The sequence below is a fragment of the Dendrobates tinctorius genome, unplaced genomic scaffold (assembly GCF_039654945.1).
Source record: "Dendrobates tinctorius isolate UK_male_01 unplaced genomic scaffold, ASM3965494v1 ptg000272l, whole genome shotgun sequence".
In the NCBI taxonomy this organism is placed as follows: Eukaryota; Metazoa; Chordata; class Amphibia; order Anura; family Dendrobatidae; genus Dendrobates; species Dendrobates tinctorius.
Genome location: NW_027361939.1, coordinates 11503286 through 11519792, shown reverse-complemented (window position 1 = coordinate 11519792; position 16507 = coordinate 11503286). Strand labels below are relative to the sequence as shown.

Below are 16507 nucleotides of genomic sequence, written 5' to 3'. Positions count from 1 at the left end.
CCAGTGGCGCAATCGGTCAGCGCGCGGTACTTATAAAGCAGTAGCTGTTGAGCAATGCCGGGGTTGTGAGTTTGACCCTCACCTCGAGTATTCTTTTCTTGTCTTTCTTTAGTATTTTTGACTACTGAAGTAGTTGAATCGGTTAATGATTTGGTGGCGATTGCTTCACTCTTATGAGGAAAAAAAATTTTTTTTAATTTTTACCGGTGCTATCCAGCCCCAGTGGCCTAATGGATAAGGCACTGGCCGCCTAAGCCAGGGATTGTGGGTTCAAGTCCCATCTGGGGTGCTTGTGGATTTCCCTTTCCAACAGCATCTCATGGAATGTTGATGGTGCAGGTGAAAACTGTTCTACTGGACGATTGTCATGTTTTCTCGTGACTTAGTTCTTGCAAACCTCTGCCATTTAGAGCGATCCTTTCTATGTACTGAGAGAAGTGTTAACACGCAACAGTGTCGACTTTGTGTGGCGGAAAAGCCTAGCATCTTAATTGTTTTCATCTTCACTAATGCCCCGAATACCACAGAGTATATTTTCTAAGATATGGATATGCTTTAAACCACACAATGTTTGCAAATCTCAAAATATAAAAGAATAAGTGAAAAAAGTGAACCATTTTTGGAACATTTTTGACAATGGTTTTCCATATCATGTTCTTTATTAAAAAACAAAATGAGTCATCTTTCAATTTTCACCCTGGCCACTGGAGCTATTTTGGACTCGTACATCCTGTCGTTCTCGAGCAGTTTCACCTTAATGTCAGAGGTAGGGTTACAAAGACTGACAACACCTCTGTACGCAGCTGTTAATACAGGATCTAGGAATCACAAAAGGTGATGTCACAGATGACCCTTTTGCCCCTGAATTCAGAAGAATTTTGGCAAACCCTCATTAGATGCTTCAATGCAAACTATAGCGTCAACGTGTGTTCATTGCAGCAAATGTACGAGCGCATTTCCTGAAAAAATCCCAGGATGTTTGAGTCTAAAAAGACCCAGCGCACAAATTTCTCATTTTTAAGAAAGATTGCGATATGGTAGAATACATATTGTCAAACATTATTATAACCCCCCGCCCAAACCTGTTGTAAGCAATAGTTAATTTCCTGAAGAACAATCCCATTTCAAATGTCTCTTTTTTTTTTGGAATTTATCCTTTTCATTCTTACCCACATGGCTCCAGTGGCGCAATCGGTCAGCGCGTGGTACTTATAAAGCAGTAACTGTTGAGCAATGCCGAGGTTGTGAGTTTGACCCTCACCTGGAGTATTCTTTTCTTGTCTTTCTTTAGTATTTTTGACTACTGAAGTAGTTCAATCGTTTCATGATTTGGTGGCGATTGCTTCACTCTTATGAGGAAAAAATTTTTTTTTGATTTTTTACCTTTGCTATCCAGCCCCAGTGGCCTAATGGATAAGGCACTGGCCTCCTAAGCCAGGGATTGTGGGGTCGAGTCCCATCTGGGGTGCTTGTGGATTTCCCTTTCCAACAGCATCTCATGGAATGTTGATGGTGCAGGTGAAAACTGTTCTACTGGACGATTGTCTTCTTTTCTCGTGACTTAGTTCTTGCAAACCTCTGCCATTTAGAGCGATCCTTTCTATGTACTGAGAGAAGTGTTAACACGCAACAGTATCGACTTTGTGTGGCGGAAAAGCCTTGCATCTTAATTGTTTTCATCTTCACTAATGCCCCGAATACCACAGAGTATATTTTCTAAGATAAGGATATGCTTTCAACCACACAATGTTTGCAAATCTCAAAATATAAAAGAATAAGTGAAAAAAGTGAACCATTTTTGGAACATTTTTGACAATAATTTTTCCATATCATGTTCTTTATTAAAAAACAAAATGAGTAATCTTTCAATTTTCACCCTGGCCACTGGAGCTATTTTGGACTCGTACATCCTGTCGTTCTCGAGCAGTTTCACCTTAATGTCAGAGGTAGGGTTACAAAGACTGACAACACCTCTGTACGCAGCTGTTAATACAGGATCTACGAATCACAAAAGGTGATGTCACAGATGACCCTTTTGCCCCTGAATTCAGAAGAATTTTGGCAAACCCTCATTAGATGCTTCAATGCAAACTATAGCGTCAACGTGTGTTCATTGCAGCAAATGTACGAGCGCATTTCCTGAAAAAATCCCAGGATGTTTGAGTCTAAAAAGACCCAGCGCACAAATTTCTCATTTTTAAGAAAGATTGCGATATGGTAGAATACATATAGTCAAACATTATTACAACCCCCCGCCCAAACCTGTTGTAAGCAATAATTAATTTCCTGAAGAACAATCCCCTTTCAAATGTCTCTTTTTTTTGGAGAATTTATCCTTTCCATCCATACCCGCATGGCTCCAGTGGCGCAATTTGTCAGCGCGCGGTACTTATAAAGCAGTAACTGTTGAGCTATGCCGAGGTTGTGAGTTCGACCCTCACCTGGAGCATTATTTTCTTGTCTTTCTTTAGTATTTTTGACTACTGAATTAGTTGAATCGGTTCATGATTTGGTGGCGATTGCTTCACTCTTATGAGGAAAAAAAATTTTTTTTGATTTTCTACCTTTGCTATCCAGCCACAGTGGCCTAATGGATAAGGCACTGGCCTCCTAAGCCAGGGATTGTGGGTTCGCGTCCCATCTGGGGTGCTTGTGGATTTCCCTTTCCAACAGCATCTTATGGAATGTTGATGGTGCAGGTGAAAACTGTTCTACTGGACGATTGTCTTGTTTTCTCGTGACTTAGTTCTTGCAAACCTCTGCCATTTAGAGCGATCCTTTCTATGTAATGAGAGAAGTGTTAACACGCAATAGTATCGACTTTGTGTGGCGTTTGGTGCTTGTGGATTTCCCTTTCCAACAGCATCTCATGGAATGTTGATGGTGCAGGTGAAAACTGTTCTATTGGACGATTGTCTTGTTTTCTCGTGACTTAGTTCTTGCAAACCTCTGCCATTTAGAGCGATCCTTTCTATGTACTGAGAGAAGTGTTAACACGCAACAGTATCGACTTTGTGTGGCGGAAAAGCCTAGCATCTTAATTGTTTTCATCTTCACTAATGCCCCGAATACCACAGAGTATATTTTCTAAGATATGGATATGCTTTCAACCACACAATGTTTGCAAATCTCAAAATATAAAAGAATAAGTGAAAAAAGTGAACCATTTTTGGAACATTTTTGACAATGGTTTTCCATATCATGTTCTTTATTAAAAAACAAAATGAGTAATCTTTCAATTTTCACTCTGGCCACTGGAGCTATTTTGGACTCGTACATCCTGTCGTTCTCGAGCAGTTTCACCTTAATGTCAGAGGTAGGGTTACAAAGACTGACAACACCTCTGTACGCAGCTGTTAATACAGGATCTAGGAATCACAAAAGGTGATGTCACAGATGACCCTTTTGCCCCTGAATTCAGAAGAATTTTGGCAAACCCTCATTAGATGCTTCAATGCAAACTATAGCGTCAACGTGTGTTCATTGCAGCAAATGTACGAGCGCATTTCCTGAAAAAATCCCAGGATGTTTGAGTCTAAAAAGACCCAGCGCACAAATTTCTCATTTTTAAGAAAGATTGCGATATGGTAGAATACATATTGTCAAACATTATTATAACCCCCCGCCCAAACCTGTTGTAAGCAATAGTTAATTTCCTGAAGAACAATCCCCTTTCAAATGTCTCTTTTTTTTGGAGAATTTATCCTTTCCATCCATACCCGCATGGCTCCAGTGGCGCAATCGGTCAGCGCGCGGTACTTATAAAGCAGTAACTGTTGAGCAATGCCGAGGTTGTGAGTTCGACCATCACCTGGAGCATTCTTTTCTTGTCTTTCTTTAGTATTTTTGACTACTGAAGTAGTTGAATCGGTTCATGATTTGGTGGCGATTGCTTCACTCTTATGAGGAAAAAAAATTTTTTTTTGATTTTTTACCTTTGCTAACCAGCCCCAGTGGCCTAATGGATAAGGCACTGGCCTCCTAAGCCAGGGATTGTGGGTTCGAGTCCCATCTGGGGTGCTTGTGGATTTCCCTTTCCAACAGCATCTCATGGAATGTTGATGGTGCAGGTGAAAACTGTTCTACAGGACGATTGTCTTTTTTTCTCGTGACTTAGTTCTTGCAAACCTCTGCCATTTAGAGCGATCCTTTCTATGTACTGAGAGAAGTGTTAACACGCAACAGTATCGACTTTGTGTGGCGGAAAAGCCTAGCATCTTAATTGGTTTCATCTTCACTAATGCCCCGAATACCACAGAGTATATTTTCTAAGATATGGATATGCTTTCAACCACACAATGTTTGCAAATCTCAAAATATAAAAGAATAAGTGAAAAAAGTGAACCATTTTTGGAACATTTTTGACAACGGTTTTCCATATCATGTTCTTTATTAAAAGACAAAATGAGTAATCTTTCAATTTTCACCCTGGCCACTGGAGCTATTTTGGACTCGTACATCCTGTCGTTCTCGAGCAGTTTCACCTTAATGTCAGAGGTAGGGTTACAAAGACTGACAACACCTCTGTACGCAGCTGTTAATACAGGATCTAGGAATCACAAAAGGTCATGTCACAGATGACCCTTTTGCCCCTGAATTCAGAAGAATTTTGGCAAACCCTCATTAGATGCTTCAATGCAAACTATAGCGTCAACGTGTGTTCATTGCAGCAAATGTACGAGCGCATTTCCTGAAAAAATCCCAGGATGTTTTAGTCTAAAAAGACCCAGCGCACAAATTTCTCATTTTTAAGAAAGATTGCGATATGGTAGAATACATATTGTCAAACATTATTATAACCCCCCGCCCAAACCTGTTGTAAGCAATAATTAATTTCCTGAAGAACAATCCCCTTTCAAATGTCTCTTTTTTTTGGAGAATTTATCCTTTCCATCCGTACCCGCATGGCTCCAGTGGCGCAATCGGTCAGCGCGCGGTACTTATAAAGCAGTAACTGTTGAGCAATGCCGAGGTTGTGAGTTCGACCCTCACCTGGAGCATTCTTTTCTTGTCTTTCTTTAGTATTTTTGACTACTGAAGTAGTTGAATCGGTTCATGATTTGGTGGCGATTGCTTCACTCTTATGAGGAAAAAATTTTTTTTTGATTTCTTACCTTTGCTAACCAGCCCCAGTGGCCTAATGGATAAGGCACTGGCCTCCTAAGCCAGGGATTGTGGGTTCGAGTGGGTGCTTGTGGATTTCACTTTCCAACAGCATCTCATGGAATGTTGATGGTGCAGGTGAAAACTGTTCTACTGGACGATTGTCTTGTTTTCTCGTGACTTAGTTCTTGCAAACCTCTGCCATTTAGAGCGATCCTTTCTATGTACTGAGAGAAGTGTTAACACGCAACAGTATCGACTTTGTGTGGCGGAAAAGCCTAGCATCTTAATTGTTTTCATCTTCACTAATGCCCCGAATACCACAGAGTATATTTTCTAAGATATGGATATGCTTTCAACCACACAATGTTTGCAAATCTCAAAATATAAAAGAATAAGTGAAAAAAGTGAACCATTTTTGGAACATTTTTGACAATGGTTTTCCATATCATGTTCTTTATTAAAAAACAAAATGAGTAATCTTTCAATTTTCACCCTGTCCACTGGAGCTATTTTGGACTCGTACATCCTGTCGTTCTCGAGCAGTTTCACCTTAATGTCAGAGGTAGGGTTACAAAGACTGACAACACCTCTGTACGCAGCTGTTAATACAGGATCTAGGAATCACAAAAGGTGATGTCACAGATGACCCTTTTGCCCCTGAATTCAGAAGAATTTTGGCAAAACCTCATTGGATGCTTCAATGCAAACTATAGCGTCAACGTGTGTTCATTGCAGCAAATGTACGAGCGCATTTCCTGAAAAAATCCCAGGATGTTTGAGTCTAAAAAGACCCAGCGCACAAATTTCTCATTTTTAAGAAATATTGCGATATGGTAGAATACATATTGTCAAACATTATTATAACCCCCCGCCCAAACCTGTTGTAAGCAATAGTTAATTTCCTGAAGAACAATCCCCTTTCAAATGTCTCTTTTTTTTGCAGAATTTATCCTTTCCATCCGTACACGCATGGCTCCAGTGGCGCAATCGGTCAGCGCGCCGTACTTATAAAGCAGTAACTGTTGAGCAATGTCGAGGTTGTGAGTTCGACCCTCACCTGGAGCATTCTTTTCTTGTCTTTCTTTAGTATTTTTGACTACTGAAGTAGTTGAATCGGTTCATGATTTGGTGGCGATTGCTTCACTCTTATGAGGAAAAATTTTTTTTTTTATTTTTTTCCTTTGCTATCCAGCCCCAGTGGCCTAATGGATAAGGCACTGGCCTCCTAAGCCAGGGATTGTGGGTTCGAGTCCCATCTGGGGTGCTTGTGGATTTCCCTTTCCAACAGCATCTCATGGAATGTTGATGGTGCAGGTGAAAACTGTTCTACTGGACGATTGTCTTGTTTTCTCGTGACTTAGTTCTTGCAAACCTCTGCCATTTAGAGCGATCCTTTCTATGTACTGAGAGAAGTGTTAACACGCAACAGTATCGACTTTGTGTGGCGGAAAAGCCTAGCATCTTAATTGTTTTCATCTTCACTAATGCCCCGAATACCACAGAGTATATTTTCTAAGATATGGATATGCTTTCAACCACACAATGTTTTCAAATCTCAAAATATAAAAGAATAAGTGAAAAAAGTGAACCATTTTTGGAACATTTTTGACAATGGTTTTCCATATCATGTTCTTTATTAAAAAACAAAATGAGTAATCTTTCAATTTTCACCCTGGCCACTGGAGCTATTTTGGACTCGTACATCCTGTCGTTCTCGAGCAGTTTCACCTTAATGTCAGAGGTAGGGTTACAAAGACTGACAACACCTCTGTACGCAGCTGTTAATACAGGATCTAGGAATCACAAAAGGTGATGTCACAGATGACCCTTTTGCCCCTGAATTCAGAAGAATTTTGGCAAACCCTCATTGGATGCTTCAATGCAAACTATAGCGTCAACGTGTGTTCATTGCAGCAAATGTACGAGCGCATTTCCTGAAAAAATCCCAGGATGTTTGAGTCTAAAAAGACCCAGCGCACAAATTTCTCATTTTTAAGAAAGATTGCGATATGGTAGAATACATATTGTCAAACATTATTATAACCCCCTGCCCAAACCTGTTGTAAGCAATAGTTAATTTCCTGAAGAACAATCCCCTTTCAAATGTCTCTTTTTTTTGGAGAATTTATCCTTTCCATCCGTACCCGCATGGCTCCAGTGGCGCAATTGGTCAGCGCGCGGTACTTATAAAGCAGTAACTGTTGAGCAATGCCGAGGTTGTGAGTTAGACCCTCACCTGGAGCATTCTTTTCTTGTCTTTCTTTAGAATTTTTGACTACTGAAGTAGTTGAATCGGTTCATGATTTGGTGGCGATTGCTTCACTCTTATGAGGAAAAAAAATTTTTTTGATTTTTTACCTTTGCTAACCAGCCCCAGTGGCCTAATGGATAAGGCGCTGGCCTCCTAAGCCATGGATTTTGGGTTCGAGTCCCATCTGGGGTGCTTGTGGATTTCCCTTTCCAACAGCATCTCATGGAATGTTGATGGTGCAGGTGAAAACTTTTCTACTGGACGATTGTCTTCTTTTCTCGTGACTTAGTTCTTGCAAACCTCTGCCATTTAGAGCGATCCTTTCTATGTACTGAGAGAAGTGTTAAATCGCAACAGTATCGACTTTGTGTGGCGGAAAAGCCTTGCATCTTAATTGTTTTCATCTTCACTAATGCCCCGAATACCACAGAGTATATTTTCTAAGATATGGATATGCTTTCAACCACACAATGTTTGCAAATCTCAAAATATAAAAGAATAAGTGAAAAAAGTGAACCATATTTGGAACATTTTTGACAATGGTTTTCCATATCATGTTCTTTATTAAAAAACAAAATGAGTAATCTTTCAATTTTCACCCTGGCCACTGGAGCTATTTTGGACTCGAACATCCTGTCGTTCTCGAGCAGTTTCACCTTAATGTCAGAGGTAGGGTTACAAAGACTGACAACACCTCTGTACGCAGCTGTTAATACAGGATCTAGGAATCACAAAAGGTGATGTCACAGATGACCCTTTTGCCCCTGAATTCAGAAGAATTTTGGCAAACCCTCATTAGATGCTTCAATGCAAACTATAGCGTCAACGTGTGTTCATTGCAGCAAATGTACGAGCGCATTTCCTGAAAAAATCCCAGGATGTTTGAGTCTAAAAAGACCCAGCGCACAAATTTCTCATTTTTAAGAAAGATTGCGATATGGTAGAATACATATTGTCAAACATTATTATAACCCCCCGCCCAAACCTGTTGTAAGCAATAGTTAATTTCCTGAAGAACAATCCCCTTTCAAATGTTTCTTTTTTTTGGAGAATTTATCCTTTCCATCCGTACCCGCATGGCTCCAGTGGCGCAATCGGTCAGCGCGCGGTACTTATAAAGCAGTAACTGTTGAGCAATGCTGAGGTTGTGAGTTCGACCCTCACCTGGATCATTCTTTTCTTGTCTTTCTTTAGTATTTTTGACTACTGAAGTAGTTGAATCGGTTCATGATTTGGTGGCGATTGCTTCACTCTTATGAGGAAAAAATTTTTTTTTGATTTTTTACCTTTGCTATCCAGCCCCAGTGGCCTAATGGATAAGGCACTGGCCTCCTAAGCCAGGGATTGTGGGTTCGAGTCCCATCTGGGGTGCTTGTGGATTTCCCTTTCCATCAGCATCTCATGGAATGTTGATGGTGCAGGTGAAAACTCTTCTACTGGACGATTGTCTTTTTTTCTCGTGACTTAGTTCTTGCAAACCTCTGCCATTTAGAGCGATCCTTTCTATGTACTGAGAGAAGTGTTAACACGCAACAGTATCGACTTTGTGTGGCGGAAAAGCCTAGCATCTTAATTGTTTTCATCTTCACTAATGCCCCGAATACCACAGAGTATATTTTCTAAGATATGGATATGCTTTCAACCACACAATGTTTGCAAATCTCAAAATATAAAAGAATAAGTGAAAAAAGTGAACCATTTTTGGAACATTTTTGACAATGGTTTTCCATATCATGTTCTTTATTAAAAGACAAAATGAGTAATCTTTCAATTTTCACCCTGGCCACTGGAGCTATTTTGGACTCGTACATCCTGTCGTTCTCGAGCAGTTTCACCTTAATGTCAGAGGTAGGGTTACAAAGACTGACAACACCTCTGTACGCAGCTGTTAATACAGGATCTACGAATCACAAAAGGTGATGTCACAGATGACCCTTTTGCCCCTGAATTCAGAAGAATTTTGGCAAACCCTCATTAGATGCTTCAATGCAAACTATAGCGTCAACGTGTGTTCATTGCAGCAAATGTACGAGCGCATTTCCTGAAAAAATCCCAGGATGTTTGAGTCTAAAAAGACCCAGCGCACAAATTTCTCATTTTTAAGAAAGATTGCGATATGGTAGAATACATATTGTCAAACATTATTATAACCCCCCGCCCAAACCTGTTGTAAGCAATAGTTAATTTCCTGAAGAACAATCCCCTTTCAAATGTCTCTTTTTTTTGGAGAATTTATCCTTTCCATCCGTACCCGCATGGCTCCAGTGGCGCAAACTGTCTGCGCGCGGTACTTATAAAGCAGTAACTGTTGAGCAATGCTGAGGTTGTGAGTTCGACCCTCACCTGGAGCATTCTTTTCTTGTCTTTCTTTAGTATTTTTGACTACTGAAGTAGTTGAATCGGTTCATTATTTGGTGGCGATTGCTTCACTCTTATGAGGAAAAAATTTTTTTTTGATTTTTTACCTTTGCTAACCAGCCCCAGTGGCCTAATGGATAATGCACTGGCCTCCTACGCCAGGGATTGTGGGTTCGAGTCCCATCTGGGGTGCTTGTGGATTTCCCTTCCCTTTCCCTTTCCAGTGGCATAATGGATAAGGCACTGGCCTCCTAAGCCAGGGATTGTGGGTTCGAGTCCCATCTGGGGTGCTTGTGGATTTCCCTTTCCAACAGCATCTCATGGAATGTTGATGGTGCAGGTGAAAACTGTTCTACTGGACGATTGTCTTTTTTTCTCGTGACTTAGTTCTTGCAAGTCTGCCATTTAGAGCGATCCTTTCTATGTACTGAGAGAAGTGTTAACACGCAACAGTATCGACTTTGTGTGGCGGAAAAGCCTAGCATCTTAATTGTTTTCATCTTCACTAATGCCCCGAATACCACAGAGTATATTTTCTAAGATATGGATATGCTTTCAACCACACAATGTTTGCAAATCTCAAAATATAAAAGAATAAGTGAAAAAAGTGAACCATTTTTGGAACATTTTTGACAATGGTTTTCCATATCATGTTCTTTATTAAAAGACAAAATGAGTAATCTTTCAATTTTCACCCTGGCCACTGGAGCTATTTTGGACTCGTACATCCTGTCGTTCTCGAGCAGTTTCACCTTAATGTCAGAGGTAGGGTTACAAAGACTGACAACACCTCTGTACGCAGCTGTTAATACAGGATCTAGGAATCACAAAAGGTGATGTCACAGATGACCCTTTTGCCCCTGAATTCAGAAGAATTTTGGCAAACCCTCATTAGATGCTTCAATGCAAACTATAGCGTCAACGTGTGTTCATTGCAGCAAATGTACGAGCGCATTTCCTGAAAAAATCCCAGGATGTTTGAGTCTAAAAAGACCCAGCGCACAAATTTCTCATTTTTAAGAAAGATTGCGATATGGTAGAATACATATTGTCAAACATTATTATAACCCCCCGCCCAAACCTGTTGTAAGCAATAGTTAATTTCCTGAAGAACAATCCCCTTTCAAATGTCTCTTTTTTTTGGAGAATTTATCCTTTCCATCCGTACCCGCATGGCTCCAGTGGCGCAAACGGTCTGCGCGCGGTACTTATAAAGCAGTAACTGTTGAGCAATGCCGAGGTTGTGAGTTCGACCCTCACCTGGAGCATTCTTTTCTTGTCTTTCTTTAGTATTTTTGACTACTGAAGTAGTTGAATCGGTTCATGATTTGGTGGCGATTGCTTCACTCTTATGAGGAAAAAAATTTTTTTTGATTTCTTACCTTTGCTAACCAGCCCCAGTGGCCTAATGGATAAGGCACTGGCCTCCTAAGCCAGGGATTGTGGGTTCGAGTCCCATCTGGGGTGCTTGGGGATTTCCTTTTCCAACAGCATCTCATGGAATGTTGATGGTGCAGGTGAAAACAGCATCTCATGGAATGTTGATGGTGCAGGTGAAAACTGTTCTACTGGACGATTGTCTTGTTTTATCGTGACTTAGTTCTTGCAAACCTCTGCCATTTAGAGCAATCCTTTCTATGTACTGAGAGAAGTGTTAACACGCAACAGTATCGACTTTGTGTGGCGGAAAAGCCTAGCATCTTAATTGTTTTCATCTTCACTAATGCCCCGAATACCACAGAGTATATTTTCTAAGATATGGATATGCTTTCAACCACACAATGTTTGCAAATCTCAAAATATAAAAGAATAAGTGAAAAAAGTGAACCATTTTTGGAACATTTTTGACAATGGTTTTCCATATCATGTTCTTTATTAAAAAACAAAATGAGTAATCTTTCAATTTTCACCCTGGCCACTGGAGCTATTTTGGACTCGTACATCCTGTCGTTCTCGAGCAGTTTCACCTTAATGTCAGAGGTAGGGTTACAAAGACTGACAACACCTCTGTACGCAGCTGTTAACACAGGATCTAGGAATCACAAAAGGTGATGTCACAGATGACCCTTTTGCCCCTGAATTCAGAAGAATTTTGGCAAACCCTCATTAGATGCTTCAATGCAAACTATAGCGTCAACGTGTGTTCATTGCAGCAAATGTACGAGCGCATTTCCTGAAAAAATCCCAGGATGTTTGAGTCTAAAAAGACCCAGCGCACACATTTCTCATTTTTAAGAAAGATTGCGATATGGTAGAATACATATTGTCAAACATTATTATAACCCCCCGCCCAAACCTGTTGTAAGCAATAGTTAATTTCCTGAAGAACAATCCCCTTTCAAATGTCTCTTTTTTTTGGAGAATTTATCCTTTTCATCCGTACCCGCATGGCTCCAGTGGCGCAATCGGTCAGCGCGCGGTACTTATAAAGCAGAAACTGTTGAGCAATGCCGAGGTTGTGAGTTAGATCCTCACCTGGAGAATTCTTTTCTTGTCTTTCTTTAGTATTTTTGACTACTGAAGTAGTTGAATCGGTTCATGATTTGGTGGCGATTGCTTCACTCTTATGAGGAAAAAAAAATTTTTAGATTTTTTACCGTTGCTGTCCAGCCCCAGTGGCCTAATGTATAAGGCACTGGCCTCCTAAGCCAGCGATTATGGGTTCGAGTCCCATCTGGGGTGCTTGTGGATTTCCCTTTCCAACAGCATCTCATGGAATGTTGATGGTGCAGGTGAAAACTTTTCTACTGGACGATTGTCTTGTTTTCTCGTGACTTAGTTCTTGCAAACCTCTGCCATTTAGAGCGATCCTTTCTATGTACTGAGAGAAGTGTTAACACGCAACAGTATCGACTTTGTGTGGCGGAAAAGCCTAGCATCTTAATTGTTTTCATCTTCATTAATGCCCCGAATACCACAGAGTATATTTTCTAAGATATGGATATGCTTTCAACCACACAATGTTTGCAAATCTCAAAATATAAAAGAATAAGTGAAAAAAGTGAACCATTTTTGGAACATTTTTGACAATGGTTTTCCATATCATGTTCTTTATTAAAAAACAAAATGAGTAATCTTTCAATTTTCACCCTGGCCACTGGAGCTATTTTGGACGCGTACATCCTGTCGTTCTCGAGCAGTTTCACCTTAATATCAGAGGTAGGGTTACAAAGACTGACAACACCTCTGTACGCAGCTGTTAACACAGGATCTAGGAATCACAAAAGGTGATGTCACAGATGACCCTTTTGCCCCTGAATTCAGAAGAATTTTGGCAAACCCTCATTAGATGCTTCAATGCAAACTATAGCGTCAACGTGTGTTCATTGCAGCAAATGTACGAGCGCATTTCCTGAAAAAATCCCAGGATGTTTGAGTCTAAAAAGACCCAGCGCACAAATTTCTCATTTTTAAGAAAGATTGCGATATGGTAGAATACATATTGTCAAACATTATTATAACCCCCCGCCCAAACCTGTTGTAAGCAAATGTTAATTTCCTGAAGAACAATCCCCTTTCAAATGTCTCTTTTTTTTGGAGAATTTATCCTTTCCATCCGTACCCGCATGGCTCCAGTGGAGCGATCGGTCAGCGCGCGCTACTTATAAAGCAGTAACTGTTGAGCAATGCCGAGGTTGTGAGTTCGACCCTCACCTGGTGCATTCTTTTCTTGTCTTTATTTAGTATTTTTGACTACTGAAGTAGTTGAATCGGTTCATGATTTGGTGGCGATTGCTTCACTCTTATGAGGAAAAAAAATGTTTTTGATTTTTTACCTTTGCTATCCAGCCCCAGTGGCCTAATGGATAAGGCACTGGCCTCCTAAGCCAGGGATTGTGGGTTCGAGTCCCATCTGGGGTGCTTGTGGATTTCCCTTTTCAACAGCATCTCATGGAATTTTTATGGTGCAGGTGAAAACTGTTCTACTGGACGATTGTCTTGTTTTCTCGTGACTTAGTTCTTGCAAACCTCTGCCATTTAGAGCGATCCTTTCTATGTACTGAGAGAAGTGTTAACACGCAACAGTATCGACTTTGTGTGGCGGAAAAGCCTAGCCTCTTAATTGTTTTCATCTTCACTAATGCCCCGAATACCACAGAGTATATTTTCTAAGATATGGATATGCTTTCAACCACACAATGTTTGCAAATCTCAAAATATAAAAGAATAAGTGAAAAAAGTGAACCATTTTTGGAACATTTTTGACAATGGTTTTCCATATCATGTTCTTTATTAAAAAACAAAATGAGTAATCTTTCAATTTTCACCCTGGCCACTGGAGCTATTTTGGAGTCGTACATCCTGTCGTTCTCGAGCAGTTTCACCTTAATGTCAGAGGTAGGGTTACAAAGACTGACAACACCTCTGTACGCAGCTGTTAACACAGGATCTAGGAATCACAAAAGGTGATGTCACAGATGACCCTTTTGCCCCTGAATTCAGAAGAATTTTGGCAAACCCTCATTAGATGCTTCAATGCAAACTATAGCGTCAACGTGTGTTCATTGCAGCAAATGTACGAGCGCATTTCCTGAAAAAATCCCAGGATGTTTGAGTCTAAAAAGACCCAGCGCACAAATTTCTCATTTTTAAGAAAGATTGCGATATGGTAGAATACATATTGTCAAACATTATTATAACCCCCCGCCCAAACCTGTTGTAAGCAATAGTTAATTTCCTGAAGAACAATCCCCTTTCAAATGTCTCTTTTTTTTGGAGAATTTATCCTTTCCATCCGTACCAGCATGGCTCCAGTGGCGCAATCGGTCAGCGCGCGGTACTTATAAAGCAGTAACTGTTGAGCAATGTCGAGGTTGTGAGTTCGACCCTCACCTGGAGCATTCTTTTCTTGTCTTTCTTTAGTATTTTTGACTACTGAAGTAGTTGAATCGGTTCATGATTTGGTGGCGATTGCTTCACTCTTATGAGGAAAAAAATTTTTTTTGATTTCTTACCTTTGCTAACCAGCCCCAGTGGCCTAATGGATAAGGCACTGGCCTCCTAAGCCAGGGATTGTGGGTTCGAGTCCCATCTGGGGTGCTTGTGGATTTCCCTTTACAACAGCATCTCATGGAATCTTGATGGTGCAGGTGAAAACAGCATCTCATGGAATGTTGATGGTGCAGGTGAAAACTGTTCTACTGGACGATTGTCTTGTTTTATCGTGACTTAGTTCTTGCAAACCTCTGCCATTTAGAGCAATCCTTTCTATGTACTGAGAGAAGTGTTAACACGCAACAGTATCGACTTTGTGTGGCGGAAAAGCCTAGCATCTTAATTGTTTTCATCTTCACTAATGCCCCGAATACCACAGAGTATATTTTCTAAGATATGGATATGCTTTCAACCACACAATGTTTGCAAATCTCAAAATATAAAAGAATAAGTGAAAAAAGTGAACCATTTTTGGAACATTTTTGACAATGGTTTTCCATATCATGTTCTTTATTAAAAAACAAAATGAGTAATCTTTCAATTTTCACCCTGGCCACTGGAGCTATTTTGGACTCGTACATCCTGTCGTTCTCGAGCAGTTTCACCTTAATGTCAGAGGTAGGGTTACAAAGACTGACAACACCTCTGTACGCAGCTGTTAACACAGGATCTAGGAATCACAAAAGGTGATGTCACAGATGACCCTTTTGCCCCTGAATTCAGAAGAATTTTGGCAAACCCTCATTAGATGCTTCAATGCAAACTATAGCGTCAACGTGTGTTCATTGCAGCAAATGTACGAGCGCATTTCCTGAAAAAATCCCAGAATGTTTGAGTCTAAAAAGACCCAGCGCACAAATTTCTCATTTTTAAGAAAGATTGCGATATGGTAGAATACATATTGTCAAAAATTATTATAACCCCCCGCCCAAACCTGTTGTAAGCAATAGTTAATTTCCTGAAGAACAATCCCCTTTCAAATGTCTCTTTTTTTTGGAGAATTTATCCTTTCCATCCTTACCCGCATGGCTCCAGTGGCTCAATCGGTCAGCGAGCCGTACTTATAAAGCAGTAACTGTTGAGCAATGTCGAGGTTGTGAGTTCGACCCTCACCTGGAGCATTCTTTTCTTGTCTTTCTTTAGTATTTTTGACTACTGAAGTAGTTGAATCGGTTCATGATTTGGTGGCGATTGCTTCACTCTTATGAGGTAAAAAAATATTTTTGATTTTATACCTTTGCTATCCATCCCCTGTGGCCTAATGGATAAGGCACTGGCCTCCTAAGCCAGGGATTGTGGGTTCAAGTCCCATCTGGGGTGCTTGTGGATTTCCCTTTCCAACAGCATCTCATGGAATGTTGATGGTGCAGGTGAAAACTGTTCTACTGGACGATTGTCTTGTTTTCTCGTGACTTAGTTCTTGCAAACCTCTGCCATTTAGAGCGATCCTTTCTATGTACTGAGAGAAGTGTTAATACGCAACAGTATCGACTTTGTGTGGCGGAAAAGCCTAGCATCTTAATTGTTTTCATCTTCACTAATGCCCCGAATACCACAGAGTATATTTTCTAAGATATGGATATGCTTTCAACCACACAATGTTTGCAAATCTCAAAATATAAAAGAATAAGTGAAAAAAGTGAACCATTTTTGGAACATTTTTGACAATGGTTTTCCATATCATGTTCTTTATTAAAAAACAAAATGAGTAATCTTTCAATTTTCACCCTGGCCACTGGAGCTATTTTGGACTCGTACATCCTGTCGTTCTCGAGCAGTTTCACCTTAATGTCAGAGGTAGGGTTACAAAGACTGACAACACCTCTGTACGCAGCTGTTAACACAGGATCTAGGAAT

The 16507-nt window shown here is 40.4% G+C and overlaps 21 non-coding genes across 21 annotated transcripts; all 21 read left to right on the top strand.

Annotated features, from left to right (window-relative positions):
- The first annotated feature begins 216 nt into the window (after positions 1 to 216).
- Positions 217 to 289, top strand: TRNAR-CCU (transfer RNA arginine (anticodon CCU)). Its single transcript has one exon. It is a non-coding gene; the product is annotated as a tRNA-Arg (tRNA).
- Positions 290 to 1176: 887 nt separating this feature from the next.
- On the top strand, positions 1177 to 1269 carry TRNAI-UAU (transfer RNA isoleucine (anticodon UAU)). The gene is given in 2 exon segments: positions 1177 to 1214; positions 1234 to 1269. It is a non-coding gene; the product is annotated as a tRNA-Ile (tRNA).
- Positions 1270 to 1395: 126 nt separating this feature from the next.
- Positions 1396 to 1468, top strand: TRNAR-CCU (transfer RNA arginine (anticodon CCU)). The gene has a single exon. It is a non-coding gene; the product is annotated as a tRNA-Arg (tRNA).
- An 888-nt stretch (positions 1469 to 2356) lies between these two features.
- Positions 2357 to 2449, top strand: TRNAI-UAU (transfer RNA isoleucine (anticodon UAU)). The gene is given in 2 exon segments: positions 2357 to 2394; positions 2414 to 2449. It is a non-coding gene; the product is annotated as a tRNA-Ile (tRNA).
- Positions 2450 to 3726: 1277 nt separating this feature from the next.
- TRNAI-UAU (transfer RNA isoleucine (anticodon UAU)) lies at positions 3727 to 3819 on the top strand. Its single transcript is given in 2 exon segments — positions 3727 to 3764; positions 3784 to 3819. It is a non-coding gene; the product is annotated as a tRNA-Ile (tRNA).
- Positions 3820 to 3947: 128 nt separating this feature from the next.
- TRNAR-CCU (transfer RNA arginine (anticodon CCU)) lies at positions 3948 to 4020 on the top strand. The gene has a single exon. It is a non-coding gene; the product is annotated as a tRNA-Arg (tRNA).
- Positions 4021 to 4907: 887 nt separating this feature from the next.
- Positions 4908 to 5000, top strand: TRNAI-UAU (transfer RNA isoleucine (anticodon UAU)). Its single transcript is given in 2 exon segments — positions 4908 to 4945; positions 4965 to 5000. It is a non-coding gene; the product is annotated as a tRNA-Ile (tRNA).
- Positions 5001 to 6078: 1078 nt separating this feature from the next.
- TRNAI-UAU (transfer RNA isoleucine (anticodon UAU)) lies at positions 6079 to 6171 on the top strand. The gene is given in 2 exon segments: positions 6079 to 6116; positions 6136 to 6171. It is a non-coding gene; the product is annotated as a tRNA-Ile (tRNA).
- A 126-nt stretch (positions 6172 to 6297) lies between these two features.
- Positions 6298 to 6370, top strand: TRNAR-CCU (transfer RNA arginine (anticodon CCU)). The gene has a single exon. It is a non-coding gene; the product is annotated as a tRNA-Arg (tRNA).
- An 887-nt stretch (positions 6371 to 7257) lies between these two features.
- Positions 7258 to 7350, top strand: TRNAI-UAU (transfer RNA isoleucine (anticodon UAU)). Its single transcript is given in 2 exon segments — positions 7258 to 7295; positions 7315 to 7350. It is a non-coding gene; the product is annotated as a tRNA-Ile (tRNA).
- Positions 7351 to 8436: 1086 nt separating this feature from the next.
- TRNAI-UAU (transfer RNA isoleucine (anticodon UAU)) lies at positions 8437 to 8529 on the top strand. Its single transcript is given in 2 exon segments — positions 8437 to 8474; positions 8494 to 8529. It is a non-coding gene; the product is annotated as a tRNA-Ile (tRNA).
- A 126-nt stretch (positions 8530 to 8655) lies between these two features.
- TRNAR-CCU (transfer RNA arginine (anticodon CCU)) lies at positions 8656 to 8728 on the top strand. Its single transcript has one exon. It is a non-coding gene; the product is annotated as a tRNA-Arg (tRNA).
- A 1106-nt stretch (positions 8729 to 9834) lies between these two features.
- Positions 9835 to 9907, top strand: TRNAR-CCU (transfer RNA arginine (anticodon CCU)). Its single transcript has one exon. It is a non-coding gene; the product is annotated as a tRNA-Arg (tRNA).
- A 983-nt stretch (positions 9908 to 10890) lies between these two features.
- On the top strand, positions 10891 to 10983 carry TRNAI-UAU (transfer RNA isoleucine (anticodon UAU)). The gene is given in 2 exon segments: positions 10891 to 10928; positions 10948 to 10983. It is a non-coding gene; the product is annotated as a tRNA-Ile (tRNA).
- A 126-nt stretch (positions 10984 to 11109) lies between these two features.
- TRNAR-CCU (transfer RNA arginine (anticodon CCU)) lies at positions 11110 to 11182 on the top strand. Its single transcript has one exon. It is a non-coding gene; the product is annotated as a tRNA-Arg (tRNA).
- Positions 11183 to 12105: 923 nt separating this feature from the next.
- Positions 12106 to 12198, top strand: TRNAI-UAU (transfer RNA isoleucine (anticodon UAU)). Its single transcript is given in 2 exon segments — positions 12106 to 12143; positions 12163 to 12198. It is a non-coding gene; the product is annotated as a tRNA-Ile (tRNA).
- Positions 12199 to 12324: 126 nt separating this feature from the next.
- TRNAR-CCU (transfer RNA arginine (anticodon CCU)) lies at positions 12325 to 12397 on the top strand. Its single transcript has one exon. It is a non-coding gene; the product is annotated as a tRNA-Arg (tRNA).
- Positions 12398 to 13503: 1106 nt separating this feature from the next.
- TRNAR-CCU (transfer RNA arginine (anticodon CCU)) lies at positions 13504 to 13576 on the top strand. The gene has a single exon. It is a non-coding gene; the product is annotated as a tRNA-Arg (tRNA).
- Positions 13577 to 14463: 887 nt separating this feature from the next.
- Positions 14464 to 14556, top strand: TRNAI-UAU (transfer RNA isoleucine (anticodon UAU)). Its single transcript is given in 2 exon segments — positions 14464 to 14501; positions 14521 to 14556. It is a non-coding gene; the product is annotated as a tRNA-Ile (tRNA).
- A 126-nt stretch (positions 14557 to 14682) lies between these two features.
- TRNAR-CCU (transfer RNA arginine (anticodon CCU)) lies at positions 14683 to 14755 on the top strand. Its single transcript has one exon. It is a non-coding gene; the product is annotated as a tRNA-Arg (tRNA).
- Positions 14756 to 15897: 1142 nt separating this feature from the next.
- TRNAR-CCU (transfer RNA arginine (anticodon CCU)) lies at positions 15898 to 15970 on the top strand. Its single transcript has one exon. It is a non-coding gene; the product is annotated as a tRNA-Arg (tRNA).
- Positions 15971 to 16507: the final 537 nt, after the last annotated feature.